The sequence below is a fragment of the Leptonychotes weddellii genome, chromosome 6, assembly GCF_054177405.1.
Source record: "Leptonychotes weddellii isolate Sample4059 chromosome 6, ASM5417740v2, whole genome shotgun sequence".
In the NCBI taxonomy this organism is placed as follows: Eukaryota; Metazoa; Chordata; class Mammalia; order Carnivora; family Phocidae; genus Leptonychotes; species Leptonychotes weddellii.
The window spans coordinates 24,980,716-25,005,931 of NC_138374.1; the positions used below are offsets into that span (position 1 = coordinate 24,980,716).

General features: G+C 54.7%; 1 long non-coding RNA gene across 1 annotated transcript in view; it reads right to left on the reverse strand.

Annotated features, from left to right (window-relative positions):
• Positions 1–20,549: 20,549 nt before the first annotated feature.
• The window catches only part of LOC145722152 (uncharacterized), a 28,543-nt gene continuing 23,876 nt past the window's right edge, over positions 20,550–25,216 (reverse strand). The window contains exon 3 of the long non-coding RNA XR_014146210.1: positions 20,550–22,294. This is a non-coding gene — a long non-coding RNA (uncharacterized LOC145722152). The remainder of the gene's footprint in view (positions 22,295–25,216) is intronic.

Here is a 25,216-nt window from a genome sequence, read left to right on the forward strand (position 1 = left end):
GCCGGTTCCTCCCGGGCGACATAAATCGCCCTTTCTCAGGATGGATGGGTCTGTAATTCGGAGCGCGGACCATGAAGGCCGGGACGAATGGACCCGGGCGGCCGCTGACAGGCGACAATAGCCGGGCCCAGCCCCCCGCGGCTCCGGGTGCGGGCGCGGCCGAGGCCCTCCGCAGCCCAGAGCGCGCCGGAGCTGGCGACCATATGGTTTTTGAATTTTCTTCACAATTTGTAGACAATTTGATGGATTAGGTCCCCGCGCGCGCCTCCCCGGCACAAAGGCGGCGCGGGGACCGCGGCGCGGCGGTCACCCGGGCATCTGCGCCCGCCGTGCGCACCCCCGCCCCCGCCCGGCCCCCGCCCCGCGCCCGGAGCCCGGGGCCGCCCGCCCAACACGCCCATGAATCCCAATGAAGCGGCCCTGGCACCTCCGGCCGCTCGCAGCTTCGCGGCCCCGGGCCGGGCCCTGCTGGGTCCCTCCGGGCTGGGGGCGGCGGCCCCGGGGCTGAGCCCACCAGAGATGCGGCGCCCGCGGGGCGCGCAGCTAAGCAGGCGCATCGGGGCTGAGGAGAAACGGGGCCATTTATCCGCCCGTCTAGTTAAAGCGGGTTATTTGTTTGCTTCTCCGGCCTCCCCTCCCCTCCCCTCCCCTCCCCCTTCCCTCCTCCCCCTCCTTCCCCCTTCTGCCTTTTATTCTTTTGTCTCTAAATGGATTTAATGAGCCTGAAAAACATGACAATTGAATATAACCAAGAAATAAAAAATAACGAGGGAGGAAGGAAGGAGGAAAAGAAAGAAGGAAAGAAGGAAGGAGAAGGATTAATAAAATAAAGGGAAAATCCATTCTATTCAGCAAATGTTTATTGGGCGTCTTTTCTGCGCCATGCCGCGCTGGGGGCTGGGGAAAGGAAGCGAATCAGACCCCGTTCCTGCCCTCAAGGAGTTCCCAGTCTAGCGGACGAGACCCGTCGCACCCCCCTGGCGCTATCAGGAGGCCTGGGCCGAGGGGCAGGGAAACGCCCTTCGCAGAGCTCCGAGAGCCGGCTCGGGGCTCGGGGTGCTGGGGGCTTCCCGGAGGAGGTGGCATTGGACCCAGGCCTTGAAAGATGAGAAGGAATTCGTTGTTTCTATAGGTCAGAAAGAAGGGCGGGCGAAGGAAGGGCAGGACGGTGGTCGGTGGGAAGCGGAGAGAGGCGGACGTCCGAGCCCTGGGCTGAGCCGAGCCGAGGAGGCCTGGGGAGAGCGCGCCGCGCGTTGGGTCCCGCACAGTTTGGGGAGCGAATTCCGGTCCCCCATCAGTCTCCTCGGCTCTGCTGGATGCGAAGCCTCCGCCAGGCTGCCTATGGGCTTCCGGAGCCCGGCTGCCAGCGCGCTTGGGCGTTTCGGCCAGTCTCCGTCCGACCGAGCACCGCGGCGTGGGGTAGTTTCCCGGCCCCCCGGCGCAGGGAGGCGGCGGCGGCCGTGGGCAGGGGCTGAGGGGTCGACTGTAGGCGGGAGCTTGGGGCTAGGAGCCCGGGAGGCCTGGGCTCCCACCCACTCTCTCCTCAGCTCTCCTGGCTCTGAGGGGAGCGCTCGGGTGGCCTTGGCCGCGCTTCGGTCGCTACCACGGGGACCTGCGTTGTGAGAGGGCCTCGAATCCCAGCGCCGCCCTGGGCCTCTTAGCGGCCGCCGACCGGGCCTGCCTCGGGGGCGGCCGCTGTGCCGTTGCACCGCCTGCGTGCGCTCCGAGGGCGCGGGCCGCACGCCCTCCGTGGTACTCCCCGCGTGTGAGTGTACGTGTGAGTGTGGCGTGGATGGCGTGAGGGGCTGCGGGCCCTGCGCCCATTCTCGGGGCGAGACTCGTTAAGGCTCGGGGCCCTCTGGGCCACCCGCCCGGTGGCCAGTGTTCCTTCACCGCCCGGGGCCGTGGCAGGCAGGTTCCCTGAGGGCTCTGGCCTCTCTGCAGACCCGCTTTCGGTTCCTGGCCGCGCGGGGAAAACCGCCTGGCTTTGCCTCTTCCTTCCCTGTTTGGTCCGGGGCCTCGGCGGGGCTTGCCAAGCTCCAGGACGCGGGCGGTCTCTGCTCTCCCGGCCTGGGACCCCGCGGCGCGCTGCCGGGCCAGGCCCCACCGCGCGAGCCGCCTGTCTCGGCTTTCCCCGCTCTGCCCGCCCCGGCCCGGCGGGCCCGGCGGGCGGCGCCGGGTGAGGCCGGGAGGCTCAGTTCCTTATTTTACGAGGTGTCGGGCCGGTGTCAGACGCAGCTCCGATAAGTAATACTCCAGTCTGAGGGACCAGAACGTGGTAATTAATCCCAAAGACTTAAGTGTATTTTAGTTCAGGAGAAAAAAAATCACTAATTCAATCGTCCGGAAAATTGAAGTTTGATGCATGAGTCCCCCCTGAAAGGGACGGGCTGGGGCCTCGCGCCTCCCCTCCGCCCCTGCCGGTCGCCTCGGGGACCCCCTCCTCCCCACCCTCCTGAGCCTCCAGGTCCAGGGAAGTCCACTCACCCCGTCGTGCATGTCCTCAGCCACGTGAACCCAGGGGCACCTTGGCTTTGCTCCCTACCCCCACAACCAACCCCTCTTTCTTGGGGCCCAGAAAGTGGTTTGTGCTGAGACTACAGATATTCCCCCAAACACCACACCAGGGAAGGGGTATAAGGGAGCCTAGGAGGTGAAGGAGGAGTGACTGGGTAAGGGGCCCAGAGTGGAGAGGGTGGGGCGCTGCAGGGCGCTTGGAACCTGAGAGGAGTGGGGTCAGGAGGGCCAGCAGGTAGGAGGCTGCTGTCTGCAGGCGGAGAAGTACATTGGGCTGGCAGCGAGGTGATGCGAGTGGCCACTAGAACTGCTGGGTGCTGGGCACTGGGTGCTGGTGGTTGGAATGTAGAACTGTGCGTGCTTAGGCTGTGTGGGCAATGGGTGCATCCCTGAGCTGCATGGGCAGGCCTAGACCCCTTGGCCAGAGGTCAGCAGGCCTGAGGGAGCTGCAGCCTGACCCCGAGTAGGTCCCCAGGCCACATCTCCCAAAGGAATGGCTCCCGGGACTGGAGTGAAGGAAGGTGGGGACTCCCCCGGCCTGGGGCAGGCTCACGAGTGGGGAGCAATATGCCGGAGGGAGAATTACCACCCTGAGTTTCCTGCGGGCCCCACCTCTGCACTCACAATCCGTGGCTGCCATCCTAATTGTTTTCTCCCCCTAACGGTTGCCGGTCCCAAGAGAGACCTGAGGCTGGGGGCGGGGGGTGTGCATGGCGAGCTTTGCAGGCATCCACAGGGTGTGCCAATGAGTGTCAGAGAGGGTGTGCAACTGAGAGGCTGGGCATGTGCGGCTGACTGAGGGAAACAGAGCATGCGCAGCTGGGGGTAGCTGGGGGCGTGCTGCTGTGCTCGTGTAACCAATTGTTGCAAACTAGTGTGTGCAACTAGGTGTGACTAAGTTTGTGCAATGGGGAGGAGAGGAGTAAATCTGTCACTGGGGTGGGTGTGACCAGCAGGTGAGTGATTCTCCGGGGTGCGAGATGTGTGCAGGGAGCTGGCGTGAGCAGATAACCGGGAGAACGAACATTGATGTGGAACTGAAGCTACAGACAGGCGACCAGAATCCTAGCTCCGAACAGCTTTGATTAGGCTGGCTACTCAATTTTTCACTTACAAGGGGGGGCGGTGGAGAGAGGAGAACATGGCCTGAAGGGAAGGGGCTCGTGAAAGGAGTGAGCAGAAGGTGGGATGAAGAGCCTTGGCCTGGGCATGAGTCTACTCTGAAGGCAGCTGAGGTCAGTGAATAAACACTACGTAGGCCCAGACACTGCTTGTTTGAGAACAGCTTGGGGTAGGGGTGGGGGGGCTTTCCTCTGCTGTGCTGTTGGGTAAAGGCCGGCAGTCCTGCCTGCCCCTTCCTTCTCAAGTTGGGCTCCAGGCTGAACCTTTGTCTCTAGAGTAATCTGCAGACCTACCTTTGGCCCTACCAGTTCCAGGACTCCCTTGAAGGCCCAGTTTCCTCCAGCTCACTCAAAGGAAGTTCCTCCTTCCCGTGGGGGCTCAGCCCTGCCTTAAACAGAGAGGGTACACATGGCAATATGCACATGTGTGCTTGGTGGATTGGCAATGCCGCCGGCAGGGTTGGGCTTGACTGAGTCCTTCCCACTTTGGAATCCGCTTTGTGTTATGTATGAGTGTGTGTGCGGGGATTGCTGTGCATTGGTGTGTGCATGTGGACAAGTGCAGCCTTCCCCATGGAGAGCTGGATGCAGCTAGCTGTTTGTCAGTAGGGGTGGACTCAGTGGGGAAGGAAGATTAGTTACCTGTGACTATCATGGGACCTGTGTGGATTTAGTTATCAGCATGTGTATACAGAGGTTTGAGATTAAGTTGTCATCATACGTGGAAGTGGCATCAGATGATATGGGACAGAGGAGTTCCTAACTGGGTGTCTGCACCCCCACCCCTACCAAATTCAGGGGCCTAAGTCAGAAGCAGTGGGTCCAGGGCTCTGTGGAAAGGGATCCACAGAGAGTCTGGGAGTCCCCTCCACCAAGAAAGGGAGGCCTTCATTTGCCCTTCCTTACCCGCACCCTCCCACCCGTGCCCCACACAGAGGCTGGAATGGGGGATAGGGTGGGGAAGAGGTGACCCCTCCTATCTCTCAGAGACTGCTCAAGGTGAAGTGCGAGGTCTCCATAGGGACTGTCTCCCCTCCCCTGAAGTCTGTGATGGGGCCTTTTGATCTGGATTCCTGAAGCCCCGCTGGGACCACGTGCCCACATACAGATAAAGGGCAAGCTCAGGTAGGCTCTCAGCACACCACGCATGGCCAGTCCAGAGCACACACAACAGGCACACAGTGTCACACAGACCCACTGCGCCGAAACCCAGCACACACCCACAATGACACAGACGTACAGGGCGCCCAGAAGCAGTGTGATCAATTACAACACAGCACACGCACTGAGATAGAGGCGGTCGGTAGCGCGCGCACAGTTAAACAGCTAAACGGATAAGCGTTTGCTGGTAGACAGATACACCATCCCCACCGTTACACACACAATACAGACACACACAGTGACAGAGGCACAGCCCAGAGTTACCACAAGCACACAATGCACACGCTTCCAGACAGTCTGTGCAACCACAGGCGTGGGTAGGGAGTTAGCTGGTTTAGGCGACTTTGGGGGAAATGCGGCGAATGTTCTGATGTTCTGAAAGGAGTCCAACAGCAGCGGAGGGCAGCAGATAGCAGACAAGGGTGGTGGGGCAGGGCGGCTCCGGCTGTCTGGGGGAGCTCCCAGCCCTTGGCCCAGGAAAACACCAAATCCCCAACCACCTCAGAAATGCAATCAAAGCTGCCTGCCACCTAGCCACCCTGCACAATGGCTCTGGCTGGAGTCGTTATCATTTTTGTTAACTTTTTATCGACTGTTTGCTAGATGGCGTGTCAGTAAAGTGTATGATTTGAGATGAAAAATTAGGCAGATTAACCTGAGGGGAGAGCCTGATTGATTACTAAATAGGATCAATTTGAAAGTTTTAGTCCTGGCGTTTCTGCAGAGCCTCTTAATACTTCAAACTTCAATTTTACGGGCGATTGAACTAAGCATGTTTCTGACAAAATTGATATATGTATTAATTTGCTTTAACTGGTGATTAATTACTCTCCACTGAAAGAATTATATGGAGCTGTTTGCCTGCGATTTGCATATTAATCAAATTCTAGTTGATAATTCCGCTGGTGGGGGGGCGGGGGCGGGGCGTGGGGTGTAAGGGTGTGAAGGGGTGTTTGCTCCTGTGCCAGTGTGTGCGCCTGTGTGTGTGGGGGGGCTCCCCGCCCCCCCTTTGCTCGCTCCCTGCTTAGCTGCCAGTTTAGTGCATTAAAACCAAAGATGCAGAACGAGTTTGCCCGGCTATTTGGCGGGAGCAGAAATTGCCTGTCCGGTTTTATGATCTGCTCAGCCTGAGCAGCCGGGTCCTTAATGTCCCCTGTCAAAGTGTCCGCGATTTAAAGGGAAAACGGCCCCCGCTTTAGCACTGCGCCACCGGCCTGACAAGGGGCGAGGCAGGGACGAGCACCCCCTTAAATAACTCCCCTTCCAGAAGGACCATGGTTTCCGGATGCACCCCAGCTCTGGGAACCCTCAGAAACCAAGCCATGTCCTTGGAGAGGTCCCAGTTCTTGTGATGTTCTAGCCACGCAGCGCCCCCCCACCAACACTCATATACCCGCGTGGGGGGCCGGGGGGGGGTACATATGCAGGCACAGCAGAGACCTAGAGACACGGCCAGACACTTCAGACACTGTCACTTGAGCTGACGGGCAGGAAGCCACCCTCTTAGACACGTGCAAACACAGCTACCCAGTCACACTCCTGTTCCCTTAGACCCCTGCTCTTGGGTCTGTCTGTAGACACACTCAGCTACCCACAGTACACCCAGACACACAGAACCGCACACAGACAGGGAGCACACATAGGCACCCAAGTCACGTCCACAAGGCCTTTCAGGCACATGTGGTCATGCACACTCAGACACACGCACATTTTCAGATCCACACGCAGACCTCGTCCACACACACCCAGGCAGGGAGGCCCTCTCGCATGGGGATTTGCAGCTGGACACACATCAAATGCCGGCTCACCCCCTCCCTGGCACACACAGTCCCACGGCCCCTTCCAGGTCCCCTTGCCTGGCCCGACTCTTTAAGCGAAAGGGGGTGGCACCACTGAATCAACTTTTCCCATCTCTGGATTCAAAGGGTAGGAGTGTAATTAAAACCAGATAATTAATGAGACAATATTCCTCCAGCTACATCTTTAATGAACAAACCCCTTCAGGGCAGCCTCTTCTTCTAGGCTCATTAAAGAGAAGAAAGTTGGGCGGCTCGCGGACTTCCCAGCGCGTTAATAACGAAGCCGGAGTGGGTGCCTCGGCCTGGAGCGCGGGAGCCACAGCCGCGCGCCCTGGCTCTGGTCCTCCCACCACCACTTTGTCCCTCGCCTGCCCCCACTCCCACCCCTCATTCTCCACCGCCGCCGGGTCCCACCGTCTCTGGCCGCCCTCCAGCAGTCCCAAAAGCCGCTGTTCAGTGACTCCCTGCTCTGCCTGGCCTCTCTCTGGCGGGCTCTCCAACACTAGGCAATCTGCGCTCAGACGCGGCGGGGCGTCGGGCCACCCAGCTTCCCTCCCGCTGGGCGCTGCCCGTTCCAGACTCTCTGGCTGGGTAGGGACGGCTCTGTCCAAGGGAAATCGAGGCAAGGTAGGGGCCGGAGTCTCCCTCTGAACTACAGTGCCCTAGCGGGTTGGCGTAGGACTGGAAGGCGGGGGCGAAGGTGGGGCGCGGGCGGTGAGGAGTGGGGGGTGGGGATAGAGATCACTTCATTTTCCATGCTCGCCCTCGCTCACTCTCAGGGAACGCGCATTAGCAGTCACAGGCATGTGCACTCGCGTGCACGAGAGCGTGCATACACGGACACGCCCTCTTGCTCGTGCACCCAGGGGCGGGGTCGCGAAGCCTCGGGTCCAGAGGGCGCCGCCCGCGCAGCCGGGAAAACCTGGCTTGGGCCTCCCCCCCGCCGCGTGAGGTTGCCCTTGCTTCATTCGTCTCCAGGGTGGGCACGCAGCCTCCAGGGCCTGGAGCGGACAGCTCGGCCAGAGAAACTAGGAGCGAGCAGCGTAATGGGGGCCCAGGGCCCGGGTAGCCCCAGTCAGACCCAGGCGGGGGCGGCAGCTCTGGCAGCAGCTTTGGCGGAGGCGCTTGTGTTCGCCTGAGCTGGCTTTTAGGGATGAGTTATGTGGCAATGAGCGAAGTAAATCTGCATGCGCAAAAGATGCTAATTACTCTTAATAGCCTACCCAGACGCCCCGAGACTGGAAACCCAGAAACGTAAATCTGCTCCCGATAAATATTTTTAATTGTGAGATTTCCTGGAAAGAAGGCTTTGGGTGCGCGGGCCGAGGCATTTGGCTTCGGAGGGAGGGAAACGGCCCCCACTCCGGAAGCGGGGTCCGGAGTCAGGGCCCGGCTCAGGGGCGCCAGGCGCGCGGGCCGAGCGACCTGAGCCCGGCTGGCCGGCACTGGGTAAAGTTAGTGATGTATCGCATTAATTACCAGTGTGAGCTGCAAATGGTTCGAGGCCCAGGGAAAATTAATGGGAATCCAAATTCTAATTATGTAGCTGTTGTTAAAGAGTTTAACTAGATAGTCACGGAGAAAATTGGATTATGCACAGAAATATGCAGCCAGCGTGCGCGGTCCGGGGGATGGGTCCGGGGGATGGGTCCGGGGACTCTCGGCCAGGCCACCCCCCTGCCCTGGAGGACACTCCTCCTCTCAGAGGAAGGAAAAGACCCACCCCCGCCCCAGCGTATAAATAAAGATCCCCCGTTTTCCGATGGCAGTGGCAGGGCGGGTCTCAGGATGGGAGGAGAGGCCGAAGCTTGAGGAGGCGCGCGCTCGGATGCGGGGGACGGTGTGGAGGTCCGGGGTTCCTGGGTCTCTTAATCTGGGTAAGCGTTTGTGCCCATTTCTCAGGTTGTCTCCGGGTCTCAGCGAATCCTTCCTGCACCTCTTTCTGATAATCTTATAATTACATCTGGGCGCTGTGGACTTACATTCTTTCCACTGTCAGTTTAAGGAAATAGCCACCAACCGGAAGCCCAATTACACCCGATGCCTCGTCATTCACTTTATTAAGGACCCTGGATATGTTTTCATTTTCGCAGGAAATGAGGTCCGATCAAGCAGCACTAATACCTTGGGCCTCGGGGAGGGGGCGGGGACTCTCAGGGGCGGGCTCCAATCCCCCATAGGCCCGGCTGGCGGGTGGCGCCTGAGCTTCGAAAAGGGTGGGGCACCTTGGGGCGGCAGACACCCAGTCCTCCACTTCTCCCAATTTCTCCCAATTTCCCCCTGGATTCATTCGGTCCCGGGAAGCCCACGCCGCAAGCCTACACTCTCCGGCATCCCAGCGCGCGGAGTCTGGAGCCCCAGCCACGCTGCCCTTTTTGGGGCGGGGGTCGAGGACCTGGGGAGTTGAGGGAACATTGCAGCCCTCAAAGAGAGAACTAGAGTCCTTTCAAGCCCACCTACCCCCCGCCCCCCTCAGGAGCTTGGCACCCTCCGAAGACGCTGCTAAGGCCTATGGAGCTGGGCCGGTAGGCCTGGACGGCGGGAGTGGGGGGAGGGGCGGAAACACTCTCTGTCCCAGTCCTCTCCCCTTTTAGTCTCCGATTCCGGATTTCTACCTCCCTTTCAACAAGAATGCAATCTCTCCCCACCACCCCCTACTTTAGAACGGGAAGCCGGCGGGTCCAGGTCTCACCGAGGAGCTCCAGTCCGCCAAGCCAGACCCTGCTTGGTGCTTCCCGGACGCAGGCAGATTCTAGCGCCCCTCATCGGACCTCGATTTCCTAGACGGCCCGGTGGGATTAACGCTTGCGCTGCCGACAGCGCGACCCTGGGTCTCTCCAAGTCTTCCCTTCCCTCAACACAGGCTCCCATTTGAACCCGGAAAGTGAGGAGTTGGGGAGGGATGGGACCTCCGGGATGGTCTGGAGGGAGGACCCCAAGATCGGGGCATCAGAGTTTCAATAATTTGAGGGCGGTGGCCAGAAGCCAAACGGGGGCACGAAGAATCAGTTCAGGGCAGGCCTCACACTGAGAAGGACGCATGGCCCGGGGGCTGTCCCTGACCTGGGGAATGGGTCTCGGTCAGATTCGTTTAGAGCCCTTCTCCCTTTCCTCCTGGGCTCTGAGGGGGTAGGGGGCCATTTCTCAAAGCTTGGGGCCCACTTCCCAGTGTCAGCAGGGGGTATCCGAAGGAAGAGCAAAGGAAAGGAAATCAAAGATTCAGAGATTACAGCCCACTCCATCCGCGTCGCCCATGGTGGAGTCTGGAAGGCCCAGAGCAGGAGGTAATACACAGACCTGAGCAATTCCTGGAGGAAACACAGTCATGAGCATGCTCTTGGGTTGTTTATTCCTGGGTCGAATTCGGATTCCGAATTCTTCTCCCAGTGACCTCAAAACAGAACTCAAATCCAGAGAGGCAGATGGACCAACAACAGACTAAAAGACTGAGGATCCTCCACCCTTTTGCAGCTCCTGGGGAAGGTCTGGGGGATCCTTCCTCTGTCTTCGCCAACGCGAGCAGTGCCTTCTTGCCCCGTCTTCTCCTCGCCATGAGGAGGAGAACCATGGCTGCTCCTTAGGCCCCCAAATACTGAGCTGTTCCCCAGTTTCAGTGAGGAGGGTCCTTGGACCGCCGCTGGCTCCTTCCTGCAGCCTTCGAGGGGTCTCCAAGCCAGCCCCCTCCACCTGAGCCGCTCTTCAGAAAGCCTGCGCTTCTCTATGAAGCGGGCTTCGAGCGCCACCTAGCGGCATGTGTAGATACGTACAACAGCGGCCGGAGCCCTCCTGCCACGTCTTCCTCTCCTACCCTTCCTGGAACCCCGACGCCTACAGCAACGCAACCCCACTCTCACACCACAAGCCCTTACGTGAGCGCGCTTCACCTCCACTTCCTGGCCCTGAGCCATTAGGAAAAGGCCACGGCAAGGAAGAGCAGGCGTATGGCTGGCGGGCTTCCCTGGAAACCCGCAGATGCTGGGGACGACGCTCTTTCAAGGAACTGGGTATCGCGTGGGGCTGAGAAAGGGGCCTCATGTCTCTGCTGGTGTGGCGGGGGGGTAGGGTCCTCCTTGGGGCACCGCAAGAGGACACTTCTTCTTTTAGGTGAGCGCCTAAAGGGAAAATTATGAGCCCCTAGTCATCCCTATTCCTACCCAAGCCCGGCCCTCTGCAGGCACCTGGACACTAGAAGCAAATGATCAGAACCCTCTTGGCTCTCACAAGTTGAGGTTCTTGCAACGGCCTCTGCGCTGGAAGGTTAGGCAAGGGCTCCCTCTGCTGTCCATTGTTGGGTACTGCTGCAGGCTGCCAGGCCACGGGGCTGCAAAATTCAGACCCGAAGCAGAATCTGCCTCTCAGATCCAGATCTGATCGGTTAGCGGTCATCTTAGCCATCCCTCGGCCTTCAGGAAGGATATCCTTTCCCAAGATGGGCAGAAGAGGTTTCCCTGGTCTTCATGGGTTTGCACGGGGAAGAAAGGACTCCGCCCTGCTGAGTTCCACGCCTACTGTCAGTTCTGTGCCGATCTTAGCTCTTCCCATTCTGCTGCTGGGCCAGCTGCCCCCCCAGCTGATATGGTGCCTGGAAAGTTAGAAGTTTCTTCCTCTACAGTATGATTGTTAAGCTTGACAGGAGGGGCTGTATTCCCTCGTTAGCACTCTACCGATGGAAAGGTCAGGTGAGGAGAGTGCCAACCGTTTCTGGGTGATAGCCAGTCCCTGGTGGAGAACCCCCATGAGGGCGCTCACAACGCCTGACACACCCTGATTCCCTGATACGCCAAATAGCCCCTCACGCTGACCCAGGCTGCCACTATCTATCGATGCTGAACCCCCTGACCACAGCCACACTCTGGCCCAGAGACCCTCTCCCCAGATCTCCCATGGCAGAACATTTCCCAGACAACTAGGAAATGCAAGGATCAGCGTGGGCAGGAACACTAGGCTGGTGGGGGACAAGGCAGTCCTTGAAGGTCACTCTGAGTCTTTAAGCTTGATTTTGTGATTGTCCAAGAGAAGAGAGAGGGAGGGCGATGTGTGTGTGTGTGTGAGAGAGAGAGAGAGAGAGACAGAAGGACAGATACAGGACTTTGAAGGTTCCCCCGTGACATGAGATCTGGTGACAACCTTACATTTGAGGCGATGCTCTGACTGTGGATAGGTCTCTCAGAGCTCGGATCCAGGGCCCCTCCTGCCCAAAATGCAGAACTCTCGTCCTGACGCTGATCAGAGTGAGCCACGGTGCTGGGAATGTCCACTTACTCTAGCCCGAGAAAATGAGAATCCTTAAACCCAAGCCTTAGATGGGGAAAGAGGTGAAAGGGAGTCTTCTGCTCTTTTCCATTTTTTTCCGTCCTCCCTCCCTTGAGGTCTTCAGCCTCCCATGAGGGGGCAGTGCCTCTGCCTCTTTCTTTCAAGAGTGTGGACATCTTGAGGTCCTTGGAGTCACTGCACTTACAGCCCGGATACTCGGGCGTCCCCTTCTCTTGCACACAGGTGGAGGAGGAGGAGGGGGCCCGGGAGGGGATGCTGACGTGCCTGGCTCTATGCTAATCTGAGCTTGAGAAAATGCGGATTTCAGGGCCCTACTCCAGAGCCACTGCAATTCCTGGGAGCAGGGCCTGCAAATCTTCCCTGTGATGTAGCTGCCCGCTCCCTCTTTACCTCTTTTCCAGACTCTTGGGTTTTTTTAGATTTATTTATTTATTTGAGAGAGAGAGCACATGCTCCAGTGGGGGTGGGGAGGAGCAGCGGGAGAGGGAGAGAGAGTCTCCAGCCGATTCCCTGCTGAGCGACCCTGAGATCACGACCTGAGCCGAAATCAAGAGTAGGACGCGTAACTGACTGAGCCACCCAGGTGCCCCTCTTTCCCAGATTCCTTTTTTTTTTTTTTTTTACAATTTTATTTATTTGACAGAGAGAGACACAGTGGGAGAGGGAACACAAGCAGGGGGAGTGGGAGTGGGAGAGGGAGAAGCAGGCTTCCCGCCAAGCAGGGAGCCCAATGCGGGGCTCGATCCCAGGACCCTGGGATCATGACCTGAGCCGAAGGCAGACGCTTAACGACTGAGCCACCCAGGCGCCCCTAGACTTTTTTTTTTAAGATTTTTATTTATTTATTTGTCAGAGAGAGAAAGAGAGCACAAGCAGGGGGAGCTGCAGGCAGAGGGAGAAGCAGGCTCCCTGCTGAGCAAGGAGCCCTATGCAAGACTCAACCCCAGGACCTGGGATCAGGACCTGAGCCGAAGGCAGACGCTTAACGACTGAGCCACCCAGGCGCCCCTCTTTCCCAGATTCTTAAAGTCACTGAGCTGTGAGCAGAGCAAAAGCTCTCCCCTTTCTACCCACTCCTCCCGGAACAGGTGCCAGGTGAGGCTTGATTTGCCTGTCAGCAGGAACCAGCCATCCCAGTTTGAGCCTGTAAACTCCTAGCTGTGGGACTTGGGCAGGTCACTTCATCCCACTGAGTTTCCTTCATCTGTGAGTTGGGGACAGTAATGTCTGCCTCAGAGTTTGCACTGAGGACCAGATGAACCTAATGTCCCCAAAAGGGGCTTTGTAAAAGGCACAATTCATTTTTTTTTTTTTTTAAGATTTTATCCATGTATTTGAGAGAGAGCAGGAGAGCACAGGCAGGGGGAGCAGCAGAGGGAGAGGGAGAAGCAGGCTTCCCGCCGAGCAGGGAGCCCAATTCGGGGTTCCATCCCAGGACCCTGGGATCATGACCTGAGCTGAAGGCAGATGCTTTTAACCAACTGAGCCATCCCTAAGAGGCACATTTCAGTACAAATGCTGGTTATTATTGAAGAACTTCAGTGCCAGGTGTAAGGTGTTAATTAGTCTAGAAGTCTCCCAGGCCAGGGGAGACAAGCCCCTCCTTTGGGATTTCTCTGAAACTGCTTCCACTGTTTCTTCCCAGCCCACCTTTCCCACCCAAGAAGTAACTGATCTCTTTGGACAGCCATACCCTTACCCTTCCCATAAAGGAATTGGTTTATCTAGTGGTTTCAATATTAACAAAGGGACTGAGTGTCAAATTCACCTGCCTGGGGGAATCTTGATTAAACAACAACAACAAAACACAGGCTGAGCCCAGATTCAGGAGTTTTAAGGGGAAGGGCCCTGACTGGTACATTTCCATCACGGTCTCCAGGCAACTAGGACTCCTTTGTCCCTGAGACCCACTACCCTAGAATACCTAGTGTAATTAATGAGAAGCAGGCAGTGAGGCCCTACCAGAAAAGCTCCCCCAGAGACTTCCTGTCTCTGGTTTCTTCTAAGGCAGAGGCTGAGGTTGAGGTGGGGAGTAGTGAGCTGGGCAGACTAGGGGGACAACCACCATTGACTTTAGTATGACAGGAGGCAGGTCTCATGGAAGGAGCTGGGCTTTGAGGTGTGGGGCTGGAGAGCATTGCAGGGGTCTCACTCATGCTAGCCTGATAGTCTGGGCCAACTTCCTGGACCTCCTGGAGCCCCAGTTTCTTCATCTGTAAAATGGGGGAGACACTGAGAACTGCTCTGCTCCAGAGTGGTCCTGAGTGGCCACTATGTCCAAAGAGAGGCTTGCATCTTCACACATATGTGCACATGTGTGTGGAAGTAAGTGCAGAACATGCGTCTTGTTCTGAAATTTACTTTTTTCATTGAATGAGAGATCTTGGGTATCTTTCCATGCTGATATCCTGTGGTGGTACCTCGTAAAGTGTAAACTGCAAAACTGTTAAAATGTTACTTGATGTTTTTTTTTTAAGTTTTACTTACTTATTTGAGAGAGAGAGCACGCAAGCACGAGCAAGGGGAGGAGCAGAGGGAGAGGGAGAAGGGCAAGCAGACTGCACTGAGCGCAGAGCCCAATGCGGGGCTCGATTCCAGAATCCCAACATCATGACCTGAGCCAAAACCAAGAGTCAGATACTCAACCAACTGAGCCACCCAGGCACCCCAAAATGTTACTTGACTTAAATAATAGACACAGGGGCGCCTGGGTGGCTCAGTGGGTTAAGCATCTGCCTTTGACTCAGGTCATGATTCCAGGGTCCTGGGATCAAGCCCCGCGTTGGGCTCCCTGCTCAGCGGAGGGCCTGCTTTTCTCCCTCTCCTCCCCGCTCATGCTCTCTCTCATAAAATATTTTTTTTTAAGATTTTATTTATTTATTTGACAGAGAGATAGAGAGACAGCACAAGTAGGCAGAGTGGCAGGCAGAGGGAGAGGGAGAAGCAGGCTTCCCGCTGAGCGGGGAGCCCGATGTGGGGCTTGATCCCAGGACCCTGGGATCATGACCTGAGCCGAAGGCAGACGCCCAGCCGACTGAGCCACCCAGGCGCCCCTCAAATAAAATCTTTTTAAAAAACTAAAAATAAGTAAGAGACAACACTACCCTTTGGAGAGGGTTGAGGGCTGTGTCCTTATTGGAGTATAGTGTGTGTGTATATGTTGGAGGAAAGGGGGGGTTGGTGAGCATGCATGGATGCTTCAGGAGCTGGTGATGGGGGCTTTTAATTATATACAGCCTGGAATGAAAAGGGGGGACTCAATTAGGAGCCTTTGGCCTTTAGAGAGCCACTCCCAGGAGTCCACCTGCTTGGCTACTGGCCTTCGAGGGGCTCATACTTGGGACTTAGGCAAGGGAGGGATCTATGGTCACCTCTGGGGTGGCACAGAGGGTATATTAAGGGATATCTAAGCTGCTGTAACAAAGGGGCCCCAAATACAGAGGCTAAACGGTATGGATATCTATTGTCCATCACTTAACATTGTAGTGTATTGACCTCTCTTCTGTATGCTGTGATAATTAAGAGCAGACTCTGGAACCAGGTTGCCTGGGCTCAAATCCTGCCCTTTGTGACCTTACAGAAGTTACTCAACCTCTCTGTGTCTCCAGTTCCTCATCTGTAAAGTTGGAATGGTAATAGACATGACATAGTAACCCTACCTCAGAGGATGGTTGTGAAGATTAAATGAGTTAAGTCCCTCCAAAAATGTATTTATTGAGTGCCTGCTGTTTGAGCCCATGGTGGCTCCCATCAGTGAGGTCAAACTGGCTGCTCTGGCTCCTTCCATCACGTCTGCCTCCCAGTCAGTGGGAAGAAGGAAAGGGCAATGGGGCCCCTGGGTGGCTCAGTTGGTTAAGTGTCTGCCTTCAGCTCAGGTTATGATCTCGGGGTCCTGGGATCAAGCAGGGAGTCTGCTTCTCGCTCTCCCTCTGCCCTCCACTCCCCACCCCGCTTGTACCCTCTCTCTCAAATAAATAAAATCTTTTTTAAAATTAAAAAAAAAAAAGGAAAGGGAAAAAGGAGCACTTTTCCATTCTTTCTAAGGCCATGACCTAGAAGTGGCATACCTCTGACCTCTTGGTGGCCATCAATCATGATTTGGTGGCATAGCCTCACGTAAGCTACAAGGGAGGCTGGGAAGTACATTCTTCAGCTGTGTGATCATGTGCCAGCTAAAACTCAGGCATGCTAAAGAAAGGAGGCGACAACAGATCTTGGTAGAAAATGAGCACTTCCTTCTCTCTTTCTAGGGGCAGCCGCGCGTCTTACTCACATACAGCCCTGAGGAAGACAGTGACAGAGGGGGTAGTGAGGGGGAGCCTGAGGACAAAAAAGCAAAGAGGGATCACTTAAGAAGGGAGGTCACTGAAACAGGGACAAGTTGATGGAAGGGGAGAAACCAAGACTGGGGCTGCCAGCTTGTGCCAGGACCTGGGGCCAGGGAGATGTCATGGGTAAGGGGACCATTTTTATGCATTTGGATCTTGTCTATTTCCTGCTGCTCCCTCTGGGTTCCAAGTAAAGGTCAATGGCCATTTTGTGCTGGGAGAAAGGGTATATTATTTTGTGTGCTAGCCTGAGCCCGAGAGGAAGAAGACTGAGAGTATGCTGGGGGTTTCTGGGGGAGTCCTGGGCAGTGAGAGGGGAATCAGCCACAGGCCAGAAAGAAGTGGCCCCGGGTTTTATGTCACCGTCACTGGGGTCAATGCACTGAGATTCCTGAGGATCCCCGGAGAAGTGGCTGACAGGGATGCTCCAGCTGGGTAAGTCTGCACTCGGACCTGGGGGACTGTGCAAAGGGCAGCTGTAGGTGGCCCCTGATGGAGTTGGGAAGTTGAAGGCAGAGGGACAGTGTGATGACACTGAAAATTAGGGACCTTCGTCATCCCCACCATCTCATCCTGTTGTCTGGCTGTGTTCTGCCAGTAGCCTTAAGCTTACAGGAGCCTCTAGACCTAGCATTCCTACCCAGGGCCCAGTATCCCCGGCAAGTGGGGACACAATTGTGTGGGTGTGTGCTTAACTGTTCTTCTGAGTGGGGATGATATGGAGTGCTTTTATCAGATTCCTAAAAGGTCTGTGACCCAACAGAAGTTAATAGCATCAAGTTCCTTTTCTTTGGGTGCCTGGGTGGCTCAGTGGGTTAAGTCTCTGCTTTTGGCTTGGGTCATGATCTCAGGTCCTGGGATGGAGCCCACATCCTTGTTGTCAGGCTCCCTGCTTAGCGGGGAGCCTGCTTCTCTCTCTCCCTCTGTCCCTCCCCTTGCTTGCTATCTCTGTCTCTCTCTCAAATAAATATTTGTTTAAAATGTTTTGTTTTGTTTGTTCATTTTATGCCCTTAAGAGTTTGGAGGAACACTGGTCAGGTATTTTGTAGAAGGTCTCTCCATGTGGCTTGTTTGGTGGTTTTCTCATGGTTAGACTGGGGTTGTGGGTTTGGGGAAGATGACCACAGAGGCAAAGTGCCCTTCTCATCATATCACACAGGGGGACATGTCACCAACAGGACTCATCACTGATGATGTTACACTTGATCACCTGGCCAAGGGCCTGCCCCACCTAACCTTCCCTTTCTCCTCTCCCTGAGTCTCTATAGCTCCCCGTCCTGGTGGTTTGCCATTGTTTTAGTAGTTAATAATATGTTTGTGCAACCGTGTGTCCGTGCAACAGCCCCCCCCCCCCGCCAGCCCCGCCCCGCTCTCCAGTGCTTCCTTCCTATGCCATTTAGGTTGTTGCTCGATGCTTTCGTTACTGGCGAGGTGTGTTGTTGAAACACATCCTTTGCCAACAGAAACACTGATATAGCCACATGTGTCCCTCCAGCACGAAGCCTGACAGCTAAATGGAAGCTGCCCACCAGGGCCTGGAGGCAAACAGGAGGTTGGGCTTTGAACAAGCCAAGATATGCTCCGGATGATTTAGGAAAGTATATTCTACTCGGGAGGAAGGAGAAAATTAGTTAGATTAGAAAGTGGTCGGGAGCAGGGCGATACTGGACGTGCGAGGGAGGGAGGTATCCAGACATGCCCGAGTGTTTGCATTTCTGTATATTTTATTCTTAATTCTGAATCATCCCTTTTGTCATGTTAGGGAGCAGTTATATGCTTCTGCCTTAACACACGCCAGTGATATTTTCAATGAATAGTAAGACCGAATAGGAAACATTCTGCTGTCCTCCCCACCGTGAGCCTTCAATCTGCCTGTGCTCTGCGGCAGCCTCCATCCCCGCCCTAGGGAGACGTCACCAAGTGATCATGGAAGAAAGAGAAGTTAAAGACCTACTACAGGGGCTCCTCCAAGCAGACTGGGAACGCAGGAAAGGAAACTCTGGCCTCTGGGTGGAGGTGATGTCGTTAGAGTCCTGAGTACAGGGGTGAGAAGAGGTGCCCAAGACTCATGCTGACCTGCCTCAGGCCCTACAGCCCTACTACCTGCCTCCCCTCATGAAATCGAGAATCATTTTTAACTTCCAGAATTTTCCATTCGGTGCTAAGTCTGTCTGGTTCCAGGATCATCCAGAGATAGTGAAATATTGGTATCTGTCCTTACCGAAAGGGCAAGTTATGGTGTACATGCCAGGTTGGAGTCTGCCTGTGGAATATTCTGTAGGATTCTTTGCCACCCTGCACAGGATGCATGATGGGTCCCGGTAATATGTCACCAGTTCTCCCTCAGGGGTGGTAGTGGGTGGTGGGGGAAGGGAGGGGCAGTCGGCTGCCACCACCACCAATTCTGGTTGTTCACAGGAGAATCATTGTGGAAGAATGTTCTCTGCTCTCATTTGGGAAGAACCCGCCCTTTGATCCAGCTGGACAACTCCTTGAGCCATACACCTTCCAATGAGGGGAGGTGAGGGGCAAACTGGCATCCCAAGGCTACTGGCAGTTGTCTTCATCAGTTCTATTTAATGGCAGTGGCTGGAAACCCACCCAAAGCAGCCTGCTCTGAATAAATCACAAGAATTCACCCCTGGGTCAGGGGTGAATACTGACCCAGACTGGGCCCAGAGCTATTCTGATTTATTCTTGTGCTCCCTGCAACTTTAGTCTCCACTGTGACTCATTCTGCCGGGCCTCAGCCCACTGGCTCTTGAGCCCTCGCTTATACTCTGGAGGAAGATTCTGAGCAAGAGCCTGTAACTCTCCCTGTGGGTTGGTATTGCCCACTGGGGCTGAAGAGGGCGCCTCTCTGACCCTTCCCCAGAGGTGGGCGGCACAAGCCGAGTACGATCGGACCTGGCTGACTGGAACAGGGGTGAATACGGACCCAGACTGGGCCCAGAGCTATTCTGATTTGGAAAGGGCTAGAGAGTTGAGTAGAACATCTCTGTGGCCACAGAGCAACCGCGTTCACCCTCATGTGACTAGAGAACTGAAGGAAGTTGGTCTTAAGTGAGACGCTTGAGACCAGGGGACCCAGAGAGAGAAGGGCTGCCTGGCTTCTCGGCCCTCCTGGGGCCTAGGGGTGCCACTCGTCTCAGCGTTTCAGGGGACACCTATCCTTATAATAACTACCCTTTTTGTCTAAGTTAGCCTGGGTGGGTTTCTGTCACTTATACCCAAAAAAACCCTAAGACCGGGGGTATTGTAAGGACTGAGAAAATATCATAAGAAGGAAGGGAGGGAAAACACCCTGGGACTTAGGAACTAGAAAAATCATGTCTCTCTCTCTCTCTCAATCTGCCCATCTGATTCTTTTTTTTTTTTTTAAAGATTTTATTTATTTGACAGCGAGACACAGCGAGAGAGGGAACACAAGCAGGGGGAGTGGGAGAGGGAGAAGCAGGCTTCCCACGGTGCAGGGAGCCCAATGTGGGGCTCGATCCCAGGACCCTGGGACCATGACCTGAGCTGAAGGCAGACGCCCAACGACTGAGCCACCCAGGCGCCCCAGCCCATCTGATTCTTTTCTTGCCCCTATTTATCTCAACAGACCAGTTTTCTTTTTTGTTTCCATGAATAAATCCCCAACCAGAGCGCCTGGGTGGCTCAGTCGGTTAAGTGTCTGCCTTTGGCTCAGGTCATGATCTCAGAGTCCTGGGATCAAGTTCCTTGTAGGGCTCCCTGCTCAGCGGGGAGTCTGCTTCTCCCTCTGCCCCTCCCCCTGCTCCTTCTCTCTCTCTCTCACTCGCTTTCTCTCAAATAAATAAATAAAATCTTAAAAAAAAAATCCCCAACCAAATGGTTGCCCTAGTCTAGGATCCAGACTGTGTTTGCCTCATTCCCTCATATTGGACCTTTATGTGGGATATGGGGAAGGCTGACAACTCTAGGCTTGTATCACCTCAACTAGTGACCCCAGAGTAAAGAAGGGCCTCTGTCTCCTGTTACCCGTACACAAGTTAAGGACCCAATCTGAGTCAAGCTCCCTTCCTTAGGCTGATCACTGTAGCCAGGAGGGCAAGCATAGTGTGATGGCAGCCCCAATGCCCACATGGAAGGGAAGGGGCTTCCTTAAAGAATAGGGCTGGTTGGGAGGGTCCACTGTGCATGATCTGCAGTGTGACCCCTTTCAGGGGCTAAGAGGGTGGCAGATAAACCAGCAGAGAAGCTGAGTGAGAAAGATGGAAACGATGGTTCCAGATCCTTCTCTTCTGTCTTCCAGATCAGCTCTCCCTCAGAGCCCAGTCTCTGCAGATCTGAATCGTTCTGCCAACAGCCCTTTGGCCTTCTTTATGTTCTTGTGCTCCCTGCAACTTTAGTCTCCACTGTGACTCATTCTGCCGGGCCTCAGCCCACTGGCTCTTGAGCCCTCGCTGATACTCTGGAGCAAGATTCTGAGCAAGAGCCTGTAACTCTCCCGGTGGGTTGGTATTGCCCACTGGGGCTGAAGGCCTCGGCTCGCAGGGGCCACTGGGGCCAGAGGAGGTCAGTTCATGGAGGAAATGGTCTGTACCTGGTGGAGCATCACTGGCCCAGGCATTAGGCCCAGAGGATCCCGAGCTGAACTGACTTCTGTCCCTGAGAGGATCTTCCGAGTAGCCCTTCTAGCAGCAATTATAAGCTCCTCTCTGGGTTGACTTCTGTCATCCTCAAGTTTTAAGCAAAGTTCTGTCAAATGCTAACAATAATAGAAAGACATTAGAGGTCAGAGGCCTGCAGGCAAACTCTGCCTTCAAAACCGAGACATGGGGAGACATCCGGATTACTTCACAACTCCAGTTGTCTCTCAAACAAGTCTGTTCAGACATCTTCAAATATGCATTTTAGCACTTCTCTCTGCCAGAGTGTTGACACTCAGGCTGGCTTCCCCAGGGCTGAGTGATGCCTCGGCGGGTCTGTGTAGCACTTTCCTGGTGCTCGGAGGCGCAGGCATTGCCAAGAGGCAGGAGAATGAGCCAGAAGAACATTCCTGCTTCTCAATCAGTACCTTTTCTGTTTGCAAATCCCTCAGCACAAACCACTTAAAACACATGGACAGATCTGTCCAGACTTTCCAAAGATACAATGCTTGGGGCTGAGGGAAGGACAGACTTCCCCACACCTTGGCCATGGCTTCCTATCTGCCCCTCCCCCCAGGCCCCGCCCCCAGCCCTGTGCAGGAAGATTCTGAGAGTGGACGAGAAAGCAGAAGCTCGGGGACCTCAGTGAAGCCAGAGGATGGGCAAGGACCTTGACACGGGGTCTCACTAACGGCCTGGGGTTGTGCTGCCTTTGGGACCCACTGTCCTGCAAAGGTGTGGAATAGCATCACTCAGAATCTAAATTAGTGCCAGGCTGTGTTACTTTAGTAACTTCCGTTTAGCTACCTTCTTATTTTGAAAATATTAAACGTACAGAGAAATTAAAATAGTATAATAAACTCCCAAATGCCCTTTACCAAGATTCACTAATATTTTACTACATTTGCTGTATTGTCTCTTTCTTACACATGCACACAGATGTAAATCATTTTAGTATTCTTTTTTTTCTGAACTATTTGAGGGTAAGTTTCAGACGTTATCACACTTCATCCCTAAATACTTCAGCATGTATCTCTTAAGAACGAGGACATTTTCTCAACTACCAAATTAAAGACATGTCATTGATACACACTATAATCTAATATACGGTCCTTGTTCTAATTTTGCCCTTTGTCCTCTGCTGTCTTCTGTAGCAGTTTTTTTCTCAGGTCCGATACCGATCCAGAATTATGGGTTGTGGTTTTTCATTCTGGAAAAGTTCTTCTCAACTTCTTTTGCCTTTCATAATATTGACTTTTTGGAAGAGTTGGGATGTCTGACAGGTTTCTTATGATTCAATTCCGTTTCTACCTTTGGGAAAGGGATGCCACGTGAATGGTGCCATGTCCTCCTCGGTGCGTCAGTGGTTAAGCCCGACTCTGGAGTCGGATGGCTGGAACTGGAGCCTGAGTCCATTCTCTTAACCTGTGTAACTCTGTGTAAATCCCTGAAGCTCTCTAGGTAGGCCTTGCTTTTGTCACCTGTGGAATGGACAGAAGAGTATCTGCCTCATGAGATTGTGCGGATGAAATGGACTAATACACGGAAAGTGCTTTGCCCAGGTGGGTTATTGCCCACCGGATGGTGTAGGTGATGGTGAGCAACTGAGCTTTAAAGGGCTCCGGCCCCAGGGTAGCATCTGCCTGTGGCCAGAACCAGTGCTTGGCTCCTGGAGAGGCCCGTGGGTCGGAGGAGCAAGGATAGTCCCGTCCTGTGGCGCTGGGAGGGCCCAGATGACTCACTCACCCACGTGGTGTTTACACTTTATCTCCCACCTGCTTCCAGAAAGACTGAAGTGGCTCACAATGAAAGCCTCAGGTGCCTCAGCCTGCTGGGACGGGAAAGACTGTGTCCCAGCTGGAGCTGGCTCGGTCAAGGTGGGTCCTGGGAGGAGGGCCCGACTTCCACCAGGGAGGGGTGGGGGATGGCAGGGATGAGAGACGGAGGAAGGAAGCCAGGCAAGCCCTGACTGACCACCTGGTGCAGAAGGACAGAGGGGACTGGAGGCTGGAAGTGCCCAGATCCAACAAAGGAATGGGGAGGAGGACCCTGAAAAGAGGCTCCACAAAGTCTCGGAGTCTGGCTGGGCCCGTTTCTGGTATTTGCTGAGTTGCAGTCTTTGGGCTTAGACCATCCTGTAGGATATTCTTGTTGGCCAGCCCTGGGCCCTCCCGCTGCCCCAAGGCTAAGGCCCTCTCCACCCAGAAGCACCTACTTCTCTCTGGAGGGCGGGCCTCTCCTGGGGGTTCCAGGTACCTCTGGCCGCAGGCTGAAATGTTTGTTAGAGGAATCCTGTCTTTCCCCTACCCCCTCACCCATTCCCCCCCCCACCTCCCTCCTTCAGCCCCTCCCCAACAAGAGTTGGGCCCCACCCACCCCACCCTAACGCTGTCAGGAAGTCCCTGCCCCCATCCTCCTTTCTCCGCCACTGGGGGCCTGAGCTTCATCTGCTCCTCCCCCACACCATTTCCTGCCTCTTAACCTGGAACATCCTGCTGGTCCAGCCTCAGCTCTGCTCAGGTTTCCTTAGGAGGCACGGTGAGAGCGTGCCCACACTACACCAAGTTTTGGCAAGTCCGGCCCAGCTGACAGACTTTCTGTCACACTTCCCCACAGCTACTTAAACCACACTTTACCGTGTAATGGAATACCTTCCATTTCAGGAAGTGGAGGGGGCTCACCCAGGCAGGATTAAACATGATGACAGTTCCCAAAGGTAGGGGCTGGAATTCAGGCAAAAAAGGAAGATGGCAAGACCTGGGGCTGGGAGAATCAGCAGTTATAGAACCAGCAGCTGCCAGCCTGGGTTGCAGGGATGCCCAAGGTGGGCAGAGGTGGTCACTTGGCTCAGAGGATCCCTGCCTCCACCCCTGCTCTGCAGAAGGAAACCCCACCCCTGAGATCAAACGTGGGGGAGAAGGAAAACAAGGTGAGAGGGAGCCCAGTGAGTAGAGGAGAGAGCATCAGGGCTAGAGCTGCACTGGCCTCATACCAGAGGACAGGCTGGTAGCTAGACTGATTGTGGTGATCATTTCCTAATGTATATAAATGTTGACTCACTATTGTACACCTGAAACTGGGACGATATTGTGGGTCAGCTACACATTGATAAAAAGGGCTGCTATAGACAGTGTGCAGGTTTTTATAGGGACATAGATTTTCAACACATTTGGGTAAATACCAAGGACCACAATTGCTGGATCATATGGTAAAAGTAGGTTTAACTTTGGAAGAAACTGCCAGATTGTCTTCTGAAGTGGCTGTACCATTTTGCATTCCCACCAGCAATGGATTCGAGTTCCTGTTGCTCCACATCCTCACCAGCATTTGGTGTTATCAGTGTTCTGGATTTTGGCCATTCTCATAGGTGTGCAGGGGTATCTCATTGTTTTAATTTGCAATTCCCTAATGCCATAGGGTGTAGCGCATCTTTTCGTGTGCTTATTTTCCATATGCATATCTTTGGTGAAGTCTTTTCAGGTCTTTTGCCCATTTTCTTTTTTAAAGATTTTATTTATTCATTTGACAGTGATAGACACAGTGAGAGAGGGAACACAAGCAGGGGGAGTGAGAGAGGGAGAAGCGGGCTCGCCGCAGAGTGAGGAGCCCAATGTGGGGCTTGATCCCAGGACCCTGGGATCATGACCTGAGCCGAAGGCAGACGCGTAACGACTGAGCCACCCAGGCGCCCCTTTTTGCCCATTTTCTAAATTGGATTGTTCCTTTTATTATTTCTGAGTTTGAAGAGTTCTTTGTATATTTTAGATAGCAGGACTTTATCAGATGTGGGGTTTTTTTGTTTTTTTAGATTTTATTTATTTATTTGACAGAGAGAGAGAGAGCACAAGCAGGGGGAGAAGCAGGCAGAGGGAGAGGGAGAAGCAGGCTCCTCGCTGAGCGGGAAACCTGATGCAGGGCTCGGTCCCAGGGCCATGGGATCATGACCTGAGCAGAAGGCAGACGCTTAATGATTGAGCCACCCAGGCGCCCCTACCAGATGTGTTTTTTGCAAATATTTTCTCCTAGTCTGTGGCTTGTCTTCTCAATCACTTGACAGTGTCTTTTGCACAGCAGGAGTTTTTTGTTTTGTTTTAAGATTTATTTATCCATTTGAGAGAGAGCCTGCGGGGGGTGGGGGCGGGGGAGGGGCAGAAGGAGAGAAAGAGAATCCCAAGCAGACTCTGAGCTGAGTGTGGAGCCCGACTTGGGGCTCCATCCAATGACGCATGAGATCATGACCTGAGCTGAAAGAGTCGGACACGTAACCGACTGAGCCCCCACAGCCCCAGCACAGCAGAAGTTTGTAGTTGTAATGAAGTCTAGCTTATCAATTATTTCTTTCATGGAGAGTGCCTTTGGCATTATATCTAAAGCCATACCCTAGGTCACCTCGGGTTTCTCCT